The following is a 20,180-nucleotide window of genomic DNA, read 5'->3' as shown; positions in this document are numbered from 1 at the left end:
AGAACCCATTAAAAATCCAAACGTGGGGACCAACTTCGCGGACCTTGCAAAAGTGTCACTTACTGTAAGATCTGTCTGACACATTTCAATCAAATATCAATTTTTTAAAAATTGGTAATTCGATATTTGATTCGTGTAGCTCCTTAAGATTCTCACTTTAAAATCTTAAAAAGGCAAATAAATAATATATATTCATATGTTTTGTGATTCGTTTTAGAAGGTCTAAATCTCATTTTTATTTCATTACTTTATAGGGTAAATTATTTTAAAAAAAACAAACAATTAAAATAAAATAAAATAACAATATGTTTTTTTATTTTTGCACAACCCTCAAAAAATAAATGACAATCAAATATATAATATATAACACAGATTTAAAAAATACATACGGTAATTTTTTTGCATTTACAATTTTTATATAATTTAATTTTTTTTATAAAATACATACGGTAATTTTTTTGCATTTACAATTTTTATATAGCTTAATTTTTTTTATAAAATAGAGTTTAATATTTTTTTTAAATGTTTAATATACGACAAATTTTATCTAGTAATACAAATTCATTTACATTAAATCCTGATCCTGTTTTATCTAATTCAAATTCAATACCTAATATTACAAATAATTTCCATATGATCAATTCTTCCTCTGTAAGTGGTGATTCTATTACTGATCCAACATCGGCTATTCCAAGAAGAAAATATACTTTTGATTTTTCAAATTATTATAATAAAATGCATCAATTTTTGGAGATTGGTTATCGAGGACAACCAATGAATTAAGGTAAATTTATAAAAATATAATTTATATTGAAATATATTTTAAAGGAATTTAGAAAAAGGAGAATATATATATAAAGAAAAAACGAAAATTAAAATATCCAATTTTTAATGTATTTTTTAAATCTGTTTTGTTATATATTATATATTTGATTGTCATTTATTTTTTGAGGGTTGTGCAAAAATAAAAAAACATTGTTATTTTATTTTAATTGTTTGTTTTTTTTTAAATAATTTACCCTATAACAGAGTTTGAAACCTAAAATAGAACTTCAAATAACGTCAAATCCAGAAAAGCCTTTTTAGTGCCCTGTTTAAAATCGAGTCATTGTACTTTTAATTGGGCATAAAGTTCACTACCTTGGTTTTGGGTGTATTGGTGGCGATTGGTAAAATATGTATTTTTGCCGTTGTTTCTATCTGGAGAATAATTGGAAATGACCAACGTTATTGTAGCTATAGTATGTTTGATTATTTTTCTGTACGTAATTCCCATGTGTAAATCTTTAGGATTGTATTAGGTATTGTGAGTATGTATATGGATTAGGTAGATGCCTTGCATAATCGTCTGTATTATTTATTTGATTATTATAATTAACCGCCCCTGCTAGCTCTGACGTTTCTGCCAATCTAATTTTCTCCTTGAACGTAGGTCGAGTTGTTAGCTTACCTCGTATTTCGGGTGATAGTATATCAGCTATGAATTAAGCTCATAGAAAATGGTCCCATGTAGCCCCTAAATCGCATTGTATGCCCAATTCCTCTGCATATTCTTTGACGTTTTCTCCTTCCTACTAGGCACGTTATCGTAGTTTGTTTATTGCTAATGCCATATTTTTTTGTAAGTAATGTTTTAATATCGCTCATCGATATTTTCGACATTCACTTATACATAAAACTTAATTTAATAGATTTGAAAAGGATAAATTTTGATAATATCTGATTTTTTGAACTTTTCCATTTATAAATTTCTGATATTTAAAAAATTTTAATTATTATTTTGTATTTTTTTATTGAAAAAAACTTAATATTTTAATTTGCATAAGTATATTTTTTTAACTTAATTATCATCTTATCTAGAGAAACAAGAGACATAAGCAATAAGAATGATTTCATACTTTTTTTAGTAAATAACTATAAATTAATATATCACGAGTAAAAAATAAAAAATATTTAATTGCATGAAATATGGGCAATAGCTTTTAAAAATGTTAAAGAATCCGATAGTCCATAATTAGAAACGTATCTTAAATTGTTTTTTTAAATCTTCATATTTCTTTGAGAGGTACGATGGTTCTCCATTATGACTTAAAGATATAGGGCCTTATATTTTTGCATTTTGAATCTCATCTAAAAATTCCCAGTTGGGTGAGAACATTGATATAGGGATTGGATTCCATAATGCCGCCCTTCAACACAATTTGTTGTTCTGGCGTCACCTTCTAACGTCGAATTGTGTTTATTTTAAAATCTTACATTATAGAGAGGAGCTGCAAAATTATTTCGTTACCATATAAATATAAATTTACAACAAAAAAAATATTTTTCTACTGGGACCTCTACGTCCTCGGATATACGTCTTCTCAAATTAGGAAATAAGCTCAGATGAGAGATTCAATTCTCCAATCTCTGGGACAGCAAGGGTTGATCATCATTAAACTCATATATTTCTTTATGGCAGTCCAGACATTTTTTGCTATATTTTTTTAGATTTCAAACTAATATATTGATTAATACTATTGGGAAAAAAAATTAAAATATATGCGTATTTATATGTATTTTAAGAGCTGTATTACTAAAATAATAAATCTACTCTTGTTTTTTAAAATGCCATCGATTCGATGGTCAAGAATCTTGAGACCCACAAAAATTCCCTCTACGATAGAATTCTCTGGCCTTAGCCCTGAGAATTAACCAGACCTGATGTGACGACTCTAGTACCCTAGACAAGATAAACCTCTTGCTTGGGATTATACTTGTGTAGATCGTTTTGCCTGATTTGTCAACTCCACGAGCAGAAAACTCAAAGATAAATAAATATAGCCAATTAGGTAATCATTTGTTCCTTCCAGTAGTTTCTGATACTGGTAGATCATTTGGTCCCTATGCCCTAAAATTATTCAAAACAATCGGACAAATGTCACTTTTAATTACACATGATCCAAAAGCTAGCTTTTACTTGCGACAAAGAATATCAATCGAAATTTTCCGATCCAGCTGTATATTTATCGGAGACCTTCATGGGCCTTAATTTTTTGAATAAGTCCGGTCCAGGCCCGCAATAAAAAATTTTAGGTTTAGACCCACCCCATATTTAATATCAAAATAAATTCCCAAACCCATATCCAAAGTTTAATTTGTTGTATTTAATAAAAAAATATATATTTAAAGTGTATTTAGGCAATTATTTTGTTAAAAATATTAAAATCTATTATTATTAGAAAAAAATGACAATATTTGTTTAAGTTAGCAACTGTTTTAAATAAGCTGAATTAAAATTTAATAATTTTAGGCACAAGCCCAGCCCAAAAAAAAATTTAAAACTCAAAGTCCTACCAGTCCCGCTAGAAAATGGCCGGATATGGGCCTATGAGCCGCGGAACGGCCCATTCCCTTAAGGCTCCTAATATTTATACATGGGTCATTAAACCCCACCCACCTAACCTAATTATTTATTTTTAAATAGCTTTCTCTTTAAATATATATTTTATGGATATGGTGTATATTATTTAATATTTATAATCAAAAATTTATCTTATTGTAATCTTTTTTTTTACTGTTGAAAATAAAGATTTGAATATAGCTAATTAATTTTAAAAAAAAATTAAATAAGATATTTATGATATGATCCTATAATCAATACAGTAACAGAGATATCAAACACAATTATTTATAAAACGGTTGCTATAGAAATAGATAGCCATCCAGGAGAGAGTTAATATAAAAGCCTTAATTGTAAATGAGAAAAAAAAATTAGTATACAGAGTAGATATAGATATTAAAAATCAGATGGCCAAAAAATTTGTAAAGAAATTCGGACCGTGGCATACTTTTGGTAGATTATTAAAGACCTAGACGGGTCTGACTTTTCGTAAATTTTAGGTCAGGCCTCGGGCAAATTAATAGAAGAAAATATCGGGACGGACCTGGCTTCAGTGAAAAAGGCAGGTCTTAGGACAAATTTTTGTTTAAAATTTGGGCCTGGCTTTGGCCAATTTATTTTTTAAGATTTTTGGACGAGCCGGACAAAAAATTTAGAGGGCAGGGCCGGTTAACATATGCAAAAATTCTCAACGGGTCGAAAAGGCAGGGCCTTTCAGACTTCTTGTAACGATGACTAAAATGTTTTTTTTTCCATTTATAAACAAATTTTTTCTAAGAAAGGATTATTTAGACCACGATGGAAAAATTATTTTTTTTTCCTGAATAGAAATCAATTTTGAAAAATAAACACGAATTTATTGACTAAAATTCAAATTCCTCATTTTCAATAACATGTAAAATCAACAATTATTTTATTGCAAAATAATATATTTATTCAAATTTTCAGGTATAAGGGACAATGATTTTCACGCACGATATATCAATTTTATAATGTTTTTTATGTCTGGGTCAAAAAATATGTTGATATAAACTTCAAGGAAAGGGTAAAGATATCTTAGAGTTAATAACATTAAATGAAGACCTCTATCAGAAGGTTTCACCAGTTTGACAGCTAATGTATTTTTAGTGATCAGGACATAAATGACGAAAGGTAAATTCGAGACTATTAGACTCACATTTTGGGCTATGATTAATTTGCAATATTTGTTATTATTGCTGTGCCTTTGCTGTATTTCTACTTTCATATTATTACTTTTTAAATGGGATTGGATGAGAACATTTATTGTACTGCTTGGGTAGTTACTAATGTTATTGTGAATTATTTTGATTAATTTATTTGAATAAGAAGAGCTCACCATCTTTTGATTAATTTCTAATAAATGATTCGATTTTTCGAGACATCTGGGCTCATTTTGAACTTGGAATTGTGACGTAGTAACACTATTGAGAGTTAGGTTACTGAGAATATTCCGATTTTCATTATTTTTCATATATTTATCATTTCCGCTTAACTCGGTTTGGGGTGTAATTTTATTTTTTTTCATTTTCCAGATCGCCCCATACAATTCAAAATTACCTACAATTGTTAATACTACTGGTGTAACGTACATAAAGAACAGTAGAAAACTATCGTAAGGATACATCCAGGATTCATTGACCGCTTTGGCATAGTATGTTGTGACATTATACGAGGATATGTTAGGTTGCACTCTTCCTTCTCTCACAAAAATTTCTTGGTTTATTTTGAACAGATCGGCCTTGTATATATAAGGCAAGGAGAAGAGGAAATTTATAAAAGTAGACAAGGAAGTCATTGCTAAAATATTTTGTTTTGTTGTCATTCTCTTGTAAAACAGGGGTCTTCTGATTGCAACAATTCTATCGGCAACAATTATGACGTTTATCCAATTAACATTAAATCTAGAAAATTCTCCCAAGGGCAATGATATTTTAATTGTGAAAAGGCCGATATAATAATTGGCTATCATATCTAGTTTTATATATATTGCCACTGGCCAAAATAAGTGGCATATGCATGACAACATAGCGCTTAAAATTAGGTAATATATGTAGATATAAAAATGGCTGTGCCTTTTGAGTTTTAAAGCGCAAAAAAAGTAGATTAAATTCCCTATTATACCCAGCACGATTGCGAACAAATTAACGCTAATAAATATTTTAGAATATATGGATGATTGCATGAAAGATGAAAATTCTTTTAATTCTTTCATTCCTTGTAATTTAAAATAATAAGGAAATTATATTTTAGATACAAATAAAAAGGATTGTGATCTTATATAGATGAGTATATGAAATTGATATAAATAAAAATTTATAATTTTAATCGATAAAATTCCCAGACACCTTGATTATTGTTCTCTTCTTCTACCTATAAATTTATTTTTCTTTACAAAAATCAAGTTTGTTTTTTACTACTTTTTTTTAAAAAATTGGGGAATTTTATAAATTTACATTCGTCATTTCATCTATATTTTATTGATATTTTGTTTTGGAAAAAAATATTTAAGTTTTGCTTGACATGTGTCATTTAAAAAAATTAATTATTATAAAACATTTTCCTAGTGTGTACTTCTTAATTTAATTTCTCATCATTGATATGTTACAGCTCCCCCTTCACAGTGTTATTTATTATTATGCTATTAAAAAGTATATTAAATTTAAATCATTATCTGACACTGAGAATTATATTTTATCAATCATGTTAATGTGTTATAATATGATGGGATGGATGGTCTTAAATTTTTATAAAATTAAGGCATTTTCGGGGGCTTCGGTACAGATTAAAATTAGGCAGATTGACGGAACTTTCTTTCTTTCTTTGCGAGATTTAGCCTTATAAAAGAAAGAGGGCTTAGATTTGCGCACTCTTAGCTCAAACACTAGTCCCCTCCCTACCCCTGCCTCAATTGTTCGAAAAAAATTTTAACCAGCCTGCCAGCTCACCTACCTTTTTTGTTTCAAAAATATTACCCGCCCGCCCGCCTGTCCCCATGTATATATATATAAATTTTGTTTATCCCGCCCCGTATATAAAAATTATTTTGGTTTTTAGGTTAGCCCTTTTATTTTATTTTAATGTATTTTTATATGAAAAAAATAAATACGCTTAACCTGGTAAACTTAGTCTATATTAGTGTTGTTAAACGGGTCGTTTTGAGCCGATTTTTAAAAATGGCTAACTCAATATTTTAACCAGAAAAATATTGCCTAAACCTCAAGATTTTGCTAATAGATGTCCAAACCTTTTTTCCATCTACAAACAAAATCTTCAGGCTTGCGTAATAATATTCTAGATGAAATCTTGAGTTAACCGTTTAATATGCCGATCCAATTTCAAAAGCATTCACTTCTCTCTAGGGATACATGTTTCTTTATTTAAAACTTATATAAAACTCTACATATATTTGTTTTTTTTATATAATTTTTTATTTTAAATTAATTCGAAATAAAAATTTTAAAAATATTATAAAATAAATTTTAAAAAGAAATTAACCTTTTAACTCCTTTTCACATTTGAAAGATATCCCTAATTCACCCGCCTACCTGCTAGCTCATTGTTTTTAAAAATATTTTAAACCCACCCGCTTATCCGCTCAATGTATAAAAAAATTGTATATGGGTGCGTGGACCCTTCTTGTTATATAATATATACCTCTAGATTAGCTACCCGTGTAAAACCCCGTAAATTAAATTTTTATTTCCGTCCAAGCCAAGCCTAAAGGAAATTTTAACCATATGACACTGACTGGCCAAAAATTTTGTCTGATATACCTGACTTCTTTTCCTTTTTTTTCTTTCTTTCTTTTTATTTTTTGAAATTCATTCGCATATATTTAACACTTTTGACATTATAATTTAATCTATATATAAAGTCATTAATAATTAAAAAATATTTTATATTACAAATTAACTAATAAACCGTCATGAATGACGGGGTTAAGGGTTAATTAGTTAGATTGTATATATGGTATGGTACTAAATATACTTTATTAATATATTTTATAAAAAATATCAAAATTTAGGAGAAAAAGAGGCAAAATTATTGCCAATGTAACCCGTGAGCATTAAGGATATTAGAAATATCAATTTAAAAATAATTAATCGATATAAATAACTTAAATTTTTTAGTAGTTTTCCAAAGTTTTGAGGGAGCTTACGTCCTTCTGTGTTCTTCTAGAGTGTATGAAATGTTCAGATATAGAGAAAGATTTGCTGAATAGAATTATTTCAGAGACTTCTTGGTCTACAAAATGAAATAAACCCTTTTTGTATCTAGAAAAGGTTGTTTTGAATGTCATTGGAGAAATATTAGAATGACCTAAACCAGATGAAGCAATATTAGATCCAATATGACAGCAGATTTTTGTTTCATTGGAAAGCATAATTACACCACAATTTTATGCAATATTTTTCAAAACGATGATATGAATTTAGCTGAAGCTATGAGAATCGCGAAAATTATTATATTATTACTTTGGTAACTAAGAGATAATATCAGCCAATTCAAGATATTTATGTGATTGTTGAGACTAAAGCAATTTTATATTATTTTGAGATTATCAAGGCTAGAATTGAACCTAAATAAACAAATTGTTCCAATATTAACGTAGTCTCAATAGAGGATTACTCTAAGATACGTGTTTTTATTTCACTTTTGAATGCATTTTTAACTCAAATCAGTAAGCGATTTGTGATTCATCAAATGGCTTTACAAATATTATTACCTATAAATCCTTTTGAAGATATAAATAAATCTTGATATTGATAAAAATATATATATCTAAATTTTATTTAGAGAATTTAAACAGGAGCGTAGACAGCGGGAGTTAGGGAGAGGGAAAAAAATCTCCCCCACCCCCGTAGCAAAATATTTTTAAAAAATGGGCTCAAAAACGCAGCCAGCGGAAGGGTTGTGAGAGAAGGAGAGAAATCTCCCGCCCCATAGCAAGAAATTTTGGAAAAATATAAAATGGTTTCATGAATTGTGAATTGCAAAGTATTCTATTTCAAATAGATTATATTCCGTTCTAAATATTAGTGAAATGTTAAAATTAATTTAAATATTTATTTCTCGTATATTAATATTTTATCTGACGAAAATTTAAAATTTATTTTCTTACATTTATTTTTATCATCCAAAAAAAAAAATCTATTTAATTTATCTCTACTAATAAGTATGATTAGAAAATTTCTAGAATGTATCAAATGTTCAGATACCCAAATAGACAGAATATGATGAATGTAGTAATTTATAAGATTTCTTATGTAGAAGAAAAAAGAAACTGCAAAAAGCTTGTAGGACAAGATGGAGCCTTCTACATTAAACTGTAACCGCATTTTTTTTCTCAAAATTATGTAATTGTTGAGGCTAAAGCGAAATTATATGAATTTTAGATTCACTACCCTCGACTTTACCTATAAAATAATCGTCCAATATATATGTAGACTCAAGTGAGTATCATTATAAAATAGCCGTTTTTATTTTTGGATTTAGTTTTGACTCAAATCAATGGACGATTTCTGATTTATCAAATAGCTTTATCCAATTTACAAATACTAAATCTCATTACTCCCTCTGATCTGATGATATATCAAATCTTGATATTGAAAAATTAAATAGGACAAATAATTTATGTGAACCTAAATGTTATGAAAGATTAAAGATTCATTTTTGTAGATAATCCTCTAAGAAATACAGTGAATGCATTGCTTACTTTAATATATATTTTATAAGTTTTCAAAATATCTTAAAATTAGTGTATTGGCAATGATACCAATTAGTAAAAGCACAAATGAGAGAACCTTTTCTTCATTAAAGGGAATAAAAACCTCTATCAAAAATATGACATCTTAAAAACGAATGACTAGATTGTCTTTACTTAATATACATCGAGATATAATCCCTAGAACAAATTATTGAAAAATTATTGCAATCGCAAAGATTAAATTTCATTTATGAACGATATTTTTAACTAAATTATCTTGTAATGTCTATTTCTATATTTTACTGTGATTTACATACCTGTGATAGATATAATTTGTAAATTATCATTTTTAATATGATTGGTTTTATTAAATTTTATGAGTTTTAATAAATTTTTAGTGATCCAAAAAAAATGATTTTAATATTTAAAAAACTACCCCCCCCCCCCCTTATAAATTCCTTGTTAAGCGTCTATTTCGTCAATATATTAAGATTGAATTGATTAATCAACTATTGGTATTGATATTGAATGATACTTACTATTGGCGTTTAAAAACCATTTGACAGCTGAAAAATCACTTAATCTTGTTGCTTCTGTTATTATAAGTTTTATTTTAATGATATTTATATTAGTTTTAAAGTTTTAATGTCTTACAGCCAGAGTTGGACAGTACCACTAATACTTGTATCTAAGATACAAGATCCTTTTGTATCTTGTACTCAGTATCTTATTGATATTCTTAATAATTTTCATTTTCTTTAAAAAGATACAGATACATGTTTAAAACATTTACATATCACACAATGTAACTTTATTTTCTTCGTGAAACCTTGTATTATTTTTCTATATTTTTTCCTGCTATATTTTAAATATATTGATAACCAAAATTAGTTGGAAATTTTGCAGATCACAAAGATAGATAGATTAAAATAACAACACCAAAACTAAATAAGTAAAGGTTAAATTTTATATGTAATATTTTAATTTGTAGAATGTTTAACATTTATAGTAGTGAAGATGAAATTATGGAGATAGGTTCTCCTGAATAAAATCAGAATCTTAAAATTCTAGATGGAAAATTTTATAAAGTAATACATGTGAAAAAGGACAAGGTACAAGCCGAATGTCAAAATTGCTCAAGTAAAAAAGTTATTAAAAGTTGAACAAACTCCTCTACTAACTTTGTTAAACATATTAAAGTATATTATAATTTTTATATAATTATTAACATAATACCTATACTTAGACTTGTACGCCGGCGAAAACGCCGCCGTTTAAGAAAATCACGCCGGCGCCGCCGATCCGGCGCAGAAATTTCTTTCTACCTTTTTATTCTAATAACTGGTCAACATCACTCTTGTAATTTTTTAATGTCAATCAGGATTTTGATGAATTTATATTTTCTACTATTTTAAAATCTTAATTATATTGATCATTATAGAATTCAATCAATCAAAAATTTAAAATTCCAAAAGTTACCATAATTTTACATATTTTTAAAATGGATGCATCTACTTTATTAATTTAATTTTAGTCTAACTCTGGATAATAAAAAATCCATAGTCTGGAAATTTTTTGCAAAAGAATTAGAGAAATTATTACTGCTCTATGAAATAAAACTGCAGAGGTTGAATTTGAATTCGAGGAATATCAAAGAAAATGCCTAAGTACAATAGATTTAACATCAGACATGTTAGTTCTTGACAGCATTGATCCATACCCGGATACCCGTTTTCAAATTGGCAATTCCAATGATAATAATAACAATAATTCCACTCATATGAAAACCTTAAAATTAAATATCCCAACACGTTGGCATAGTATATTAATTATGCTCGAAAGCATATCTGAATTAAATATGAATTTAATTAATAATGTTTTGAAAAGAATTGGGAAGCACTTTCTTAAATTATCAAATTATGAATCTGATCTAGTAGAAGAACTATTAGCATTTCTTTCAAAATTTAAAAAAACTGTCGAATTTCTTTCAGTACAAAAATGGCCTACTTTAAATTTGGCGTTACTTTTTAGAAGTGAAATTGAAACACATATATTGTAAGTGATAGTGATAGTTCATCACTTAAGGAATTCCGGTTTGTACTCTACAAGTAATATTATATAAGTATATTCTTTTATTTTTTATTTAAAATTATCTAGGTATTGGCTTCTCTTTTAGATCCAAGATTTTAAAAATTGACAATTGTGTCAAAGTATTTAATAGAGCAATATTGCTCAGCTTCAGAATTTATAATAAAACATCTTAAACTTATAGAGAATGATGATAATCAGGTAGTAAATATAGCTAATGAGGATGAATTATTAAATTCAAGTTATTTGACAAAATTGGCAAATAAACATTCAACAAATATAAATTATGATTCCAAGTTAGGTGACTTAGGTTAGAACAAGAATGCCATAGTTTTCTTGGAAAACGCATTCATGAGATATGGACGTTCTAAATTTTTGCAGAGAAAAGAAGAGTGAACTTCCCAATCTTTCCAGGCTTGCTAAAAAAATTTTTAGCATTCCGGCGACTAGCACACCTAGTGAAAGAGTTTTCTCTACCGCAGGATTGACGTTAAATTTCAAGAGATCATCATTATGTCCCAAAAATTTTAATAAGATAATTTTTATACATGATAATTATAAAATTACGAAATCGATTTTGGTTATAATAAGTTTTCTATTAAATGAATAATAAAAAATATGCCGAGATATCTGTAGAATAGTGTATATTTGTTTATTTGTTTTTAAAAATTAATAAGTAATTAAAAAAATTTATCTTATAAAAATTTATATATGCACCGATTTACGCCGATTTTATTGACGGCGGCTAAAAATTAGCGCACCGCCGGCCGTCGATTAGATTTTTTAAAAATTACGCTGGCCTCCGATATTTTGTCGGCGCACAGGTCTACCTATACTTAAGTCCCTCTTATATAATTGTTATTAAAAAATTTTATAGAAGATAGATAATTATCAAATTAAAATTATTTTAGATATATATTTTTTAGGGGTGTACCGATACCATTTTTTAGAGGTCAATTCGATTCGATATTCCCGATATTAAATTGATATCGGCAGATTACATACCCGATATCATATCTAATTTTGTATTCTGTAAAGATATCAATGGCTTTAATTTTTAATATACGTTTTATTAGTATAACATCTATAATTTAACTATACCAATTATAATGGTCAGTTATAATTTATATTCAATTCAATTGCAATTCTAAAAGTATATAAAATATTTTTATTGTTAAATCACTTTTATATAATAAGTAATAACATTAATCTATATACATATTAAGTAATAAACAATTATATTATGAAATTTGAAATAAATATTTATAATAATATTTAATAATAATATAGCCAAGATTTCTTTTTAGAAATATTAATATTTCCAATTTATTAGAGGTTAGCTTGCGGCGATAGTAGCTGTCAGTATCACCAGCTTCCCTAACGGATTCTGAAGAGATTATCGCACACTATAATAAACAGAATGCGCAAAAAAATAACAATATGGTAGAATGTTTATTAATTATTTATTATTATTAAAAAATATAAATAAAAATGGATTTTGATTTTATTTATAAAAATAAATGGTCTTAGATATAACTATTTTTTAAAATTTTATAACATTTTATTTTTGTTAAAGAAGTCATTTTAATATCGGATCAAATTAATCGATATTTTAAAATAAGTGAAATATCGGCCCTATCCGATCCGATAAAAAATATCGGCAAGATTGTTTTTTAGATAGATTTACACAAGATGATTATAATCTTCTATCATGTTTTAATATATGCCTACCCCCCCCCCTTGACCCTGATTATTTTATAGCATACAAAATGATCCCATTAGAATCATTAACAAACTTAAATATAGAAACGTTCTATCATGAAAAAAATAGTAAAAGGATTAAGAAATTAAAGAAACATAATTTTGAAAATATTGTATATATTATGTATAAAATAATATCATCTTGCATTAAAGAATGGCATAAATACTCCTAGCCATCATCACGTATCAACGGCTTTTTGTGAAGTCTAATTATCTATACTAATGAGATTTCCATTAGGCACTAGAGAATCGATAAAATCGACGTAAACAAAATTTAGTATCAATGGCTTATGAGAAAAAATAATATGGAATTTTGCTTTTAATTTATTTAAGTTAAAATATAAAAATATAAATTGTCTTTTGCAAATTTTCAAGAAAAATAACAAAAAATTTCTAATACTGCCCAAGTGTTTTATTTCAAAAAAATGCTAATATTCGATAAACGTTGGAACCATATTAGGAGTATATTTCAGAGACAATGTTTTTTAGACCTGTTAGAATGATATCATTCAATGATGGAATCCAGATAGCCTGATATTATACAGGCTTTGATGGTTTTGTACTATCCGATAGCTCCAATTCTTTGGTTAGAGCGGGTATTAGAAAAATTATTAAGTATATATAGATTTTTACAAAGCATTCGGCCAAATGCTCTTAATTATATGATCTTAGGGAGGTTTTTTTATGGAAACAGGTTTCAATTGAAATATTAATGAATTATGTAGGTCACATCGTATACCTATCCATGGTGACATTACTTCAAGGCACCTTCTCACGTTTTTCTAAACATATTTATTATTATTATATTTTTATTTTAAATATATTCTTATTTCTGTTTTAATTTAAATTTTATTTTTATATATATGAACTTATTTTATAAATGAAATCGTTTTAAAATAAAAAAATATAACCCATTTGATATTGAATTGTATTGGTATTGAAACCCAGATAATATCGGTATTTTGCTCACTCTAGTTGTTATAAAATTATATTAATGATATGAATCATTTATCATGGTTAATGATAGCGCGTTTACTATAATTCTCCTTGTGCATAAATAAAAATCAGCGGTTTATTTAAAATAAAACATCTGAGATTCTGAAGATGTACAAGGAGAAGAGTTTGTCAACTTCAAAAATCAAAAAGTTATATAATAAATGTTTAAATATAACTTGCCTTTGCAAAAAAATAAAAATATCAATTCAAGCGCCATATTATATGATTGATATAATAACCAATAAATTAAAAATATTGTTTCCTCATATAGTTGATATAGAATTTTTAATTCAAACCACAGAGTACATTGAAAATAAAAAGTATACGAAAAACAAATTCGCAGAAGAAACAAGCCTTGAGAGTTTTAATAAAACACCAGTACGCTTAAATGATTGCCCAAGTCCAATTTGTAAGGTGCAACATGGTTTAAACAAGAAATACCAAAGCTTGTCATTAATCAATATAAATTCTCATATAAAGCTTGGTAATTTATTGCCAGATAATTTAGACTTTATAAAATCAAATCATAATTCAACTTTTAATCCCTTTGAAATGACAAACCCATGTTTATTAGAAAATACCTTAAGTCCAAATTTTATAAAATCTTTGAAATCAGATTTTATTGACAAAAACAATATGCTTAACAGTACTAAAACAGGTGCTATAGCACAAAATTTAGAAAATTATAATGACAATAAATTTTCACCAACTCTTTCGATTGGAGATAGAGCAATATTATATCCAATTGATATAGAAAATTCACCATCATATCATTATCATTATAAAAATATAAAATCAGCAAACTCTGAGGAAGAAAAAATCATGCAAAAGACTATTGATACATTTTTTTCTTCCAAAATAAATATACCATCTCCATATATTTCATTTCCAGGTATCATTTCTATTAATTGATATAATTTTTTTAATAATGATTATTTTATATATTTAGTGATTATATAATTGTGTTAAAATAAATGTTTAATTCTAACATTTTTGTATTTGAATATTTACTTCATTTATTCACTTTGTCTTGAGTTAATTTGTTAAAATTCCTATTAAGGAGATGACACTAATAATATTGACAAAAACAAATGCAATACTTAAAATATTTTTTCCCACAAACATTTTTATACAATATAGCAATAAAATTTAAAGTTGATAGCAACTTTTCACAAACCATTATAACTATACCACCTAACCTTCACATTGGGGATATTCTAGATCAATTTGTTAACGAAATTCCCCTTAAAAATTTTAATGATAACAATAATGACCCCATAAATACATCTATGTCATCCTTACGTCGCAAGTTATTTACACCAAATCATCAACATTCATTTGATAGGTATATATATATATATAATAATTTTTTATTACTCTAAAATTGAATATCCATAAGGTTGGATTACACTGTGAAGTCTTCTCTATAAGTTATTGGGGGTATTAAATTATCTAAGACAGAAATAAGTAAGGAGAAAAATAATTATTTAAATATATTTTTTAAAGGAAAGTTTATATTGTTTCTGTTGAAGATAAAGACTATATTATTTTTTAAATTAACCATTGAATGATTTATAGGTTCCCATTCTTAAATGATAATATAAAAATTGCTAAAAACAAATCTTGCATTCACCTAGAAAATATTTAAAGTAAATTTTTATATTATGCTAGGAAAATAAACACTTGTATTTAGATTGAGTTGTTTTTTTTAAATCTCTAAAAATGAAGAAAATAATAGCAATATTCCCAAAATGATTCCACAATTTTTAGAGATTTGGAACCTATCCTCATTTCCTTTATCCTGTCATGTGATATTTAACAATTTATTAATTTTTTGCTAGGGATCCATATTGCCTTACAAAGACACCCGAAAATGACAAAATTTCTAGTCATCGCCAATTCAGTACCCTTTTCACCAACAATCAGCAAAATTCAGCCAATAATCATCAAAGAATGAACTCCGAATATTTAATCGATAATCAAATCCAAGAATCCCATCTTACAATCGCCAACTGTTCATGCTGCCACAAAAAAACGCCCAAACCGTGCTCACGCGATCCCCCTTCAACCCCCTCCTCCCTTACCCCTCACATAAAAGTTACTTCGAGCCCTATGCTCAAGTTAGCTAGGAATAAAGTTTGCAGGCAAAGAGATATTTCCCCTCCCAACTTCTCCTTCAAAGAACTCAGATCCCCTACGGTTTCGCCTATCAAGGAAGAGATCGAATTAGCGAATTCAAGCATTAATCCTGGCGGAGAAAATGAATTTGCGATCTCATTTATAGGTATCTCCATATTTTATTATTTTTTTCCTAAAGCTGGATTTGGCATTCCTGTCAGAAGTGTTCATTATACGATTAATTAAGTTATAATTGCTTCCTTGGAGGAAGTCTACCATTTAACATTTTTATCTGTTATTGTTCGTTCGTGTATTTATAACACCCCCCCCCCCCAACCAATACTTTTCATATTTAAGGAATTTATAAGAACTTTTAACACAAAAATGCACCAATGCTTTTAACTTTTACCGATCGAAACTCAACCTTCCCCCTCCCCACACCATCCTACCAAATAGAAAAAAACAACCACCTCGAAAGCACAAGTATTAATTTCGCAACCCATATGGAATATTCTGGCGGTACGGATCAAATGGACGACGGAAAACCTTGTTTCATTAATCACGGCAATAACTCCTCGCTAGAAGATAATATATATGATATGGAAGAGATATCCCAAAATATCTCCAGAAATATGTCCTCTTTGTCCTTATCTTACGAGGAAAATTGCGATTCAGTGGCGGACGATTTACCTAAACAAGGATTTCCTACTAAATCTGAGTTTCTAATAGTATTTTATCGATTTATAATTGTCAAAAAAATAAACAATACAATTATTATTATTATGCTTTAATAAGCTCTTTATTTAACTTGATTTATTAAATCTTTGTTCATTAAAATTTTATAATGTTAAGATAGATTTCCGTAATGTTAAGTTATCTAATTTTTTGTCAATATATTTTTTTATTTTCAATTGGACACAGCCTATTAAATATAGATATATGTATATTTGTAAAATCAAAATTTATACATTTTCCCAGGTTTGAAGGAAACGCTGATTCTCTCATGTCATTGGACAATTTGAGTCCCATTGTCAATAAAAGTTTGATTATACTATATTGGTTGGGTTGGGATATATATATTATAAATCAAATATATAAACCGCTGGGAATCCCCTCTCCCCCATAAATCCGACCCGGGCATCAAAATGGTAAGATTACTAAAATCCGTCGACCTCTGTAGAACTCCGATATAAATACTATAAGCAAATTCTATCCAAAAATTTAGCATTTGTGATATTTGATGGATTCGAATAAATATAACGCCGATTCATTAAATTTTTCACCGATTACGTACAAACCCGATCCGATAATCGATACCGATCTGATATTTAGATTAATTTTCATTTTTACAATCTAAACCGATTAAAAAAAGATCGGTTAAATATTATCTATAACATTAAAAAAAATCACATTTCTCATGGCCAAGTCGATTTGGATGTATTGTCACGAATGATTGAGTGCATTGTATTTTACTTTTTTATGAACTGAATGTGACTCGTCAAATATTTTTGACTATCTTAGTTTGAGCCGATTTTTAAAAAATGACGAACTCAATATTTTAGCCAGAAAAATATTGCCTATGCCTCGACATTTCGCTAATAGATGTCCAAACCTTTGTACCGCCCTATTAGCAAAATCTTCAGGCTTGCGTAATATATCACTGGATAAAATATTGAGTTTTAGCTATTTTTAAAAATCGGATTAAATCGAGAAGTTTAATAACACTGATTGCAAATAATATCACTTTTATTTTATTTTTAGCTCACTTTCTTTCTTTTAAAAATTATATGATTTTTATATATATATGTTAGCATCAATGTGTTTTTTCCGGCAATTATTTATTTTTTACTAATTTAAATCATTTTTTAAGCCGTTTTTTTTTAAATTTAAAAGTGGATTTTACTGGAATAATATTTTATCTACCTATCTTGTAAATTTTGGACAATATTGCCGCTAACCTTTGAGTCATTTATAATTTATATAAAAAAAATATGTAGAAAATATAAATTATATTGAGTTTAAAACATGGGAAAATTGTCTGAAATTCATAGGGTAAGTATTCCAAACATGACGGCATACATTTCCGGTAAAATCAGATTTTTAAATTTTAAAAAATGCGTTCAAATAAAAAAAATCATTTAAAGTTGAAAAAAATAGCACATTGCCGTAAAAAACGGTTCCCGTTCTAAATCGCTAAAACAAAAAATCGCTAAAAATTGGGAATCTGGCTTATATCTCCTTGAAAATTTTTAAAGCAAATTTGAAATTAATATTAATAGATGCTAGTGGAGTAAACACTTATATTTACATTGAATCTATTAATTTCAAATTTACAATTTTCTAAAGCCAGATTTCCAATTTTTAGAGATTACTATTTATATTTTATATTAATTTTTCCTATAATATTTTCTTATATATTAAAAAAAATATAAAATATGGTTTAGGACAAAATTGTCGGAAATTCACAGTGTGGGTTCTCTGCGCATGCTCAGAATACATTTCCAGTCAAAATTTAAAAATTAAAATCACTCTTAGAAAATAATTTAAAATTGAGAGATTCCCTCAATCAATGTTGTTCATATATATATTTATATCGTATTGGGATGTGAATTCCTTGGGAATTGGGTCCCTCGATTTTTAATTTTTAACCGAGGGTGATTTAAAAATTTTTTTATCGGAAATGTATTCTAGCATGTACTTAGAGTATTTACCCTATTTCCAGCCAATTTCCGCCATAGACATTTTAGTATTTATTTTTTAATTTATATGAAAAAATCCATATAAAAATTAATATAAATTAAGAGTAGTTTTAAAGTTCATGGCAAAATTGTTTGAAGTTTACCTTTGGGTACTCTATACATGCTGAAATGCAATTCCTGTTAAAAAATCGCCCTTAGTAAATGATTCAAAATCTAGAGATTCCTAACCCCAATACTACTTATATACTAGTGGATTAGCGATTCATTAATTAAAAGTCTCCATACGTAGGAGTCAGCTAGCTCCATTTGTGATTTGTACTTCGACTAATTGTCTTTATTTATCTTTATATTAAAGTCAGTCATACTAATCACAAAAATGGCGATACAGCTGATTCTTATGTATGACACTTTTAAATACATTTAATTAATCGCCAATCTAGTATTATATCTACATCATTGATCTCAATACGACATATACGTACGACTAGAAAATAGTCAAAACAATTATATTTTTTTTGTAAATATTCCTCCTAACCTATTTTTTTTTAAAAAGCCGTTAAATATCAGCACAAGCCTTGTGTTAAAAAAAATTTTTTTTTACTAATATTTAGGTAGTTTGAAGAGGAAATAAGCAATTATTAGCTCAAAATAAATCCCTTATAAAAGCTAGTTGAAAAAAAAACAACTAGTATAACATAATATCGGCCTTAGATTCATGCATGGCCGTTCAAATCCGAAGTTTACCTAACATTGATATTATATAGTAAAATCAATTGTTAAAGTATATGATACTATGTCCAATACATGGGGAAGCGCTCGCCCCCCTTTGCAATACATTCCTGATAAAAATTACCCAAAAATTAAAAATATTTGGCGGGTAGGGGGGATAATCTTATGGGAACCAGTGTTGTTAAAAGTTACTTTAAAAGTTACGCGCTATTATCTATTTTTAAAAAAGATAGCTACATATGATTTTTTTTTACATAATTTTATTTCAAACAACAAATAAAAATATGACTAAGATTTCAAATATATATAATTCTCAATAATAACATTTCCATACTATCATCCTCAAGTCTAGAGCGACAATCAGAAAGTATAAGATGTGACTAAATAATCGTTTAACACTATCACGCAATGCAATTTTAAATTTAATATACGTATTTTTTATAAGAAAAATGGTAAAAATATTCATTTGAGTATTTTTAAATTTTAAAAAATGCGTCTAAAGGATTTTCATTAGTATTAATATTTATTTCAAAAAAATTATACATAGTAGGTGGCGTTTTTGATCTAGCTAGGGTCAGTTAAATTATAATAGTAATAGTTAGAATAGAAATTATGAAGGGAATTAGTGAATGGACATGTTGCCAACTGGCCAGGCCATCACCCTTTAGTTTTTTATCCA

The sequence above is a fragment of the Gordionus sp. m RMFG-2023 genome, chromosome 3 (genome assembly GCF_954871325.1).
Source record: "Gordionus sp. m RMFG-2023 chromosome 3, tfGorSpeb1-WG-v2, whole genome shotgun sequence".
Classification (NCBI taxonomy): Eukaryota; Metazoa; Nematomorpha; class Gordioida; order Chordodea; family Parachordodidae; genus Gordionus; species Gordionus sp. m RMFG-2023.
The sequence above is the reverse complement of the archived record's forward strand: the minus strand, read 5'-3'. Positions refer to the sequence as shown.